Source organism: Polyodon spathula, chromosome 6, assembly GCF_017654505.1.
Source record: "Polyodon spathula isolate WHYD16114869_AA chromosome 6, ASM1765450v1, whole genome shotgun sequence".
Lineage (NCBI taxonomy): Eukaryota > Metazoa > Chordata > Actinopteri > Acipenseriformes > Polyodontidae > Polyodon > Polyodon spathula.
The window spans coordinates 21,417,599-21,425,374 of NC_054539.1; positions in this window are offsets into that span (position 1 = coordinate 21,417,599).

Genomic DNA, 7,776 nt, shown 5'->3' on the forward strand with positions numbered 1-7,776 from the left:
CGTTCTGTCAGGCTACAAATGGTTAAAATAAGTGACTAAATCTAATTAATTCATTTGCTTTTAAATTCCCACACAAACAAAAGAAATAGTCACAAGAAGCACTGCTTGTTAAGATATTAACATTATTTAGTAAATCAACATAATTTCGGAAATCACATTGCATGATTATTTAATAACAAAATAGGCATAACGATCGCTTGAAAATGCCAAAATCAACGCTACATACCGATTTGTTGATTAACACTGGAGTTATCGTTTACGACCTTTGAAAATCCTGCACAGTTGGTCTAAAAAAGTTTCATAAATATCAAACATAATTTAAATAATCTTTTAAAAAAAATCCAAAACACTCATTAAATAATGTGTGAGTTAAAGCTTTATAATTAGAGCACATTTTCTCAACTCCAATTTCTTCAAAGGAGGACGTCGTGGTTTAATTTTACACAGCTGAACCAAACAGCAAATCTCTTGTTTCACAGATTTGTCACAAAATTACAGACTGGAGTAAACGCATAGAAAATATGACCTATTCCCTACATATAGACTAATTCTGGCATCTGGTATATTATTTTAAAAGTAAAACCAGTTACGTATACAGCTAACATAAGGTGACACGAGTTAGACCTACATATTTAGCATATGAACGTAACACTAGGAGGAGAACATATTGCCTACATTATTTATCTAGCATGTTAAGAATAAAGTCAGTTAAATTGCTTATTAGATTGATATTGTCCCCTGTTTGCTGCACCTGTTAGATACAAAAAGAGAATACAGGTTACAATAATTTCAGTAATGTCATATTTATGGTACATTTTCTGGGTCTCATTTCAATTACTAAATATGAATACAGCCCATGCTAAGGTGCTCTTTAGTTCTATTTTTCAGTTATACTGTAGATATATGATGCATAGGCTGGATCGGCCAAAGCTCCTTTATATTTCTGTATGAGTTCCAGCACTCACATTTGGAATTTGTAAAAAGCTACTATGGGTGTATTAGTGTGAAGTATGCTGGCCTTCAGTAATATACTGTAGGTGAAATTGGAGGTGATGAACTGGGTATTTGCAAAAGGAAAGGGAATGGCGTGCCTATGGCGTGAAAAAGAACGCTCTGAAACACACCTGAATTCATACACTGTAAATCATGCCACAGTTCTAATTGTCTACAATAAGGATATTAATATGGTTATGAGAGCTGTTAAATCATAATGTTAGTACTGCTTCCTAATCAGTATAAATGAAAAAAAAAAAATTCTAAATTTAAATGAGTTCTTACTGAACTTAGTCAGCGTTCAAAACACGTTTCTTGTGCTCAAACAAACTGGACTATTTTCTACTTTTACTAGGTGATAAGTGTGCAATAAATGCTTTATAAATGGAGGGTATAGTGAAGGCTAAATAAATGTGCAGAACATGTCTTCTAAACAGATGAAACAAAGAATCTAATCTCTATATTTAATACTGTTCTCTTCTGACAGAATGCATTCTTAGGGCTGTTTTTATTTCAGTGCATTTCACAGTATAAAAATAGGTATTTCAACATATTTCACGATTATACATATGTTGAAGCAGAAGAATTAACATTGAAAATTAATCATTTTCTATAGTTATTACAACAATCTTCAATATTTAAATGCTTACTTTATAAAAGTAAATGCTAAATTTTGTGTTTATATTATATATATATATATATATATATATATATATATATATATATATATATATATATATATATATATATATATATATATAATAAATTTAAAATAACAACATAAATTCAATTTAAAATAACAACAGAAACCTGAAATGTCCCCTCCTTGTACTGGAAAGAGCGACTTTAGCAGAACTAGTTCCAAACTTTGATAAATTTTAAGGAAATAGTGAAGTTTATGCAGTGTGTTCAATCATTTACCTAAACTGGCTGCCAGGTTCCTAAAACCAGTGTAACAGGTAGTGTGTCAATAAGGCAAACGCTTGCTGTATTTAAGTGATGCAAAATATGTATATTTACAATATTTTTCAGAAATGGGAATTTTCAAAGGGAATTACATATTAAACAGCAATGGGTACATTTCACAGAAATCATGAACTCTGTGATAACCATGAAAAAAGACAGCTACACTTTGAGCACCTTTATAAAAATAAAATAAAACACTTGTTATCAACCTGGTATCTTTATAATTAGGTCCATTATAGATTTCCTAGTAGACTTATTAGCAGCATTGAACGCTAGGTTTTGTACTGCCCTTATTTATAGCACAAAAGAGCATAATATTACAATACGTTAACTAAAACTACATAATTAAAATAAATACATCTAGAATATCAAATACAATAATAGTATATACACCCATGTTAAATGCAAGTTCATATAAAGAGAAAACAATAAGAGGGTCCAGCTACTCATATCTAAGAAGCAAGCAAGATTGCATATTTTAGGAATATCATGACGCCAGCTAATAAGTAAGACACACTTCATTAAAATAAATTTGGCAGATTAGCAAGAAGTAGATGAGCAATTAAGAGCAAGAAATAGAACAGGCAGAGACAAAATGTTTCTTACAAAAAATGCTTCCTTTACCGTTTGATATGAGAATTGCAAATTCAGACACACATGACTGATTGCATATTAAATCTTCAATCAAAATCGTTCTAATAATGCACTGTGCAGAAACAGCTTTGACTTGAACATTCTCAGTCTGACTTGAGAAATTATGAGTTGAAAACTCCTTTGCATGTTAATTTGCTTACTTTCTTGGGTGCCAATGCCCCACGTACAATGCAACATATTTTGTGTATTATTTTGAGTTTGTATCATTTTTTAAATGATCATCTCTCTGATGCCATACATTGAAAACAAACAAGAAAAAATGGACATAAATATATTTTCTCTGCACTGTATGGCAAACACTTTGCTTCAGGCTTGAACAAAAACAGTGAGTAAACCATAATGACAACATGCAGTATAGGGTTTATCAGATAGGCCCACAGGCTAACATGAGTGTTTGTCTAACCCAAAGGCTGATTCAAGTTATCATGTATACTTCGATCAGATTGGCAAGAACGTTATCCCTTCAGGAATAACTTTGATCCAGAGATGCCTGTCACCATGTTTGCCCTTGCCTTGCCTTTCATGTCAAGTCTTCACTTTTTAATAATTCTGGGAACTTGCTCCATTATTATTTAACTGCACAGCTCCATTTAAAAAGTTTGTGATGGTTCCAGTAAAGTCTGAGAGATGGAATACTACATACAAAGCATACTCCCCCACTTATGAGAGAATTGCATTCTTTTGATTTCTCATTATTTGAGGCTCATCGACAACTACCTTAACAGAAGCTTTGTTAAGTAGTAGCTTTTAAGTGAGTTATTGGGAATTTCAGAGGCCTTGGCATGCGGAGATGGTTTTATAGAAAGCAACAGCATTAAAACTCAAAGAAAAATATGTTCTTCTAAAGCTCCAATTAATTGGCACCATTAAGTCTGCAGAGTAACTCCTAATCTTCAGTTGATCAAAGGCATGAAATCACACTAAAGACAAACAAGATACAAATACAGTACTTAAGAGGAGAGCATAGATGATTTAAAAAAAAAAAAAAGTGTTTTTAGCTATTATATATCAAATAAAATATGCACATATTTTATACATCTGAAAGATAGCATATTGCAAAACAAATAGATGCTCAGGAGATTCATCTTTAGAGTATATGACTTTTTTCTTGACATTGTATGGCGCTGTAAGTTAGTGCGGTAGATATAAGTATATGTGCAGGCCAAATAATTGCGGAAGCAAAATTAAAATCGCATTGCGCCCAGGCAATTATTTTGCACTGCGCCCTATATAAGCTTAAGATCAAGGATTATGAGGGTCTCAATGAGTGCATCGGTCTATTAGAGGCCACACTTGCAGCCCTGAGGTGATGGAGTTAGGAGTACAGAGAGCAGTAGGCTCTGTGTGATATTTGTGTAGCACTAAAATACAAACCAAAAAAAAAAAAAAGTCAGATGAAGGGGAGCAAAGTCCTTTTAGTACATGGAAAAGAAAAGTTTTCTGAGAAGGAGCTGAGAGTCCTTATGGCTGAGGTCACTCAGCACGAAACTGAGTTGTTTGGAAAACATCTGAATGCATTTCAACATCAATTAATGGATCAATATCAATTAATGGATTAATAGTGGCGAAGTACAAATTTGATAGCGGGTGAAGAACGTCAGGTGAACACCATTCTTTACATATGCCACATATTTTGCAGCAACTAAAATCACACTTTATGGCTGTTAAACACGATTTACGGCAGCATTATGGAGGTTTTCCATCCACAAATCGCTGTGTAAATCCTTACATTTACCCCAGTGTGTGGTGAAGTGGCTTGGTGGGTTTAAAGGTCCTTAAATAAAGAATTAATTTGTTGCATACTCATTTATGAGATTATGATCCGACAATGCGGTTTCTGAAATGGAAAATACTGCACAGTAAAAATTGGTAACTGGTGTGAAAATTTGGATACACAGAATAAACAACCTCAAATACTATATATCTTCAGAGTCCTACTATATTTTATTTCCAGTCCAGGACTTTAAACTGCTTTGAGAATTTTGGTTGGAACTGAATTGAACAAACAAGTGGAAGAATTAATTTGTATGATCAATTTATTGAGATATTGTACTATATCTGAGAGAATGATTCCACAGCAAAACTAATCTGATTACACTGCATAGTCAAAGGAGAGCCGTCCGTGGAAATTTGATTCCAAACATTATTACTCTTATTTTGAAAATAATGAAGAAATTCCTCACATTTAAGGTTGAGGATTCAAAATGAGGAGGAGGATTTACTAGCTTCTCAACAATGGAAGTACCCTAGTTATTTTTGTTTGTTTGAATAAGGGAGGAAAAATAAGAACATCTGGCTACCCTCAAAGCCATACTATATTTTAATTGATGTTACTTCTAGACTTCATAGTGAACATGCAATTTGTATTAAGTAACACATGCCATTCATTAATTGGGTCACTTGGCCACATGCAACCATTTACTCTGTATATTGGGTGTTAGATTTATTTTCATCAAAATTTGGTGGAAACAGAATGCTGCACATTAATGTCAGGCTATGTTTTTTTTGCATGGCAACAGTAGCTACACAATGTTGAAGTTTTTCCATTCTTTTTGGTTCAAGCCAGGAAAAAAAGAAACCCTATTCCTGTGAAGTTTTCCATTTCTTAACATCCCCATTGGGTGCTGACAGTTCCTTGTATTATGGTACTTCAAGTATTCATTCAGATAAATTGTAATGTGTAGAGATTCAAAACATTGTTTTGAATTTCTATGCACTACAAAACTGGTTACCTTTAATTACACTTTTTTAAAATATACTGTATCAGTCCTCTCTAAGAAAATAAGCAAGGGAAACAGGGAAAATACCTTGTAAGATTTCATAAGTTATCAAGTACTGTTAGTCATGAGCAGAGATAATACTAGCACAAGCAGTTCAGCTAATGGCTTTAGTCATTCAAGCTCAAATATAGTCAAAACCACTACATCTTTTTTAATTAAAATGTTTCAAACTTCTCTCTGATTGCGACTGTTTGCATATGATTAGTTTGTGTGTGCATTACTCAGAACTTTGTTAAGGTTATCCAGAGACCATGACGTTTTCCCTGTGTTGTTGTTGATCCGAATTTTCACTGTGACGTCGTCAAATCCCCGATTGTACAGAAACACAAAGAAATCCTGTGCGGAACTCGCATAGAAATGTGAGAACATTCATTCTATTTATTTCCCACAAGTATTCTGTACAACTGTGATGGAAACAGATTTGAAAATATTATTTAATGTGGGAATAGTCAAGAAATTTCCAGTGTGATTTGCTATAGGCTTGAGTGACCCCGCTGGGATATTTCCAACAGTTCCATGACTGCTGGGATCATCAAGTGAAACAAGGCTGCAGTGCCATCTGTTATTGACAGAAGCAACTGTACTCTAGGTGAGTGACAGAGAGTAGCTTTACAAAAGTTTTTGAGACACTAACAATACTGGATGGAGGTTTGCATGGTGACTGCTAAACTAAACATCTATCCAACGTCTAAATACCCACCATGTGAGGAAACTTATGTGTTGAAAAATAGCAAGATATTTGTTAAGCAAGTGGGGTAAAATAGGCAAACAATGCCCCATCCCAGTCAACTGCATGTATTTTAATGTCCAAATATTTATACTGTCAGCATGCTTGACAGTGTGCAAAATGTTCTTCTTTGGAGTCCCAGTTTCAAAACTAGTATGCATTTTCAATACACAACAATCAGAAGGATCCAGTTCCAGAAACTACTTTTTGATGGTAAACCAATGCAAATGTTATGAAGGGTAGACATCCATGAGGCATTGCATGGAATTTTGTGTAGGATCAGCGAGTTTGGACATTCTTCTGGTCCGAAATGAGCTGCAGACCAGTGATTAAATCTTACTGTACTGGGAATTCATCTTTATATTAGGTAGGAGAGGATTGTATTACCTTTGTGTGGCTGCCAGCCAGATGGATATAGCTCAGTGTGCATCAAACCAAGTTATAGGGCCTTCTGCAGCCACATATGGTTTGTTTGGGAAGTATGAGTCATAAATGGAACCAGATGTAAAGAAGATAACAACTGTCCTGAGGCAGGCTCTCATGTAATTATTTATTATGCTTTTTCCACATTATTGTCAGAAGAGTCAAGTGGTGTGTTTTACAAAACTGTCTGCTTTAGCCATTATTTATAAATTAGTAATGTGATTTTGAGCAGCATTTTAGACTGTTTTCATTAAATTGAATAAAATGAAACAATAGACCTTACACAAAAATGCAGTCTAAACATATAAACACTGGTCTGCTGTCCTCATTTTACCGATCCATTGCAACAAGGTTAAAAAACACGCAGCTCTAGGCGTCTCTAACACTGAGGGAGGATAGAGGGCACTAAAGGGAGACAGCTTAGTTCGGCAACACTTGTCAATCACTAGTTTATTATGATTTAAAATACAATTACATGAAACAATAAATTATTGAAGCAGTAAATCATTGAATACAAATTGTTATGCTCTACAATTACACTAGTTATATATCACTTTTAATTATTTTATGGTGTGGCAATCGGCTGCAAATTCAGGATTTGTACTGTATATGGACTCAACCAACTAAATGTATATAGTATTATAGTCAATAGTATAGTTTTCTACCACAGAATGTCTGTACTTTATTGTAGGCATTTACTTGCTTCTTTGAAAAATGTTATCAAGAAAAGGTTACCATGAGACAATACGGTATTTTAATTATCTGAACAGCTGGGAAAATAAATATATACAAAAACTTAAAAACTGTTCTAACTTTGACTTTTTGAATTGTATTTAGAGCTGTTAGATCATTTTTACAACAAACATAAATACAAGGGTAAATTTGAACATGTTAATCATGTAAAATAATTCATTGCAAATAATTTTATTGGGTAACACTTTGTAAGAAGTGTTATTTAAATCAAACACGAATTAGATATTAATCATCCACATTAAATCCCAAAAAAACACAAATCCATCATGAGCAGACACATATTTAATGAGTGATCTTTGAACTGTTTAGTGAATTACTGGTTTAGAACAACTACTGAATGCAATTTATATTTTCTTAAAACCTTTCTGTTGTTAGCCTAAAGGTATTGATAAAAAGAACCGCAAATATTTTTCTTGATTTTCCTGAGGAAAGGTTATTCTATTTTAATAAAAACAAAACAACAATAACATAATAATCAAC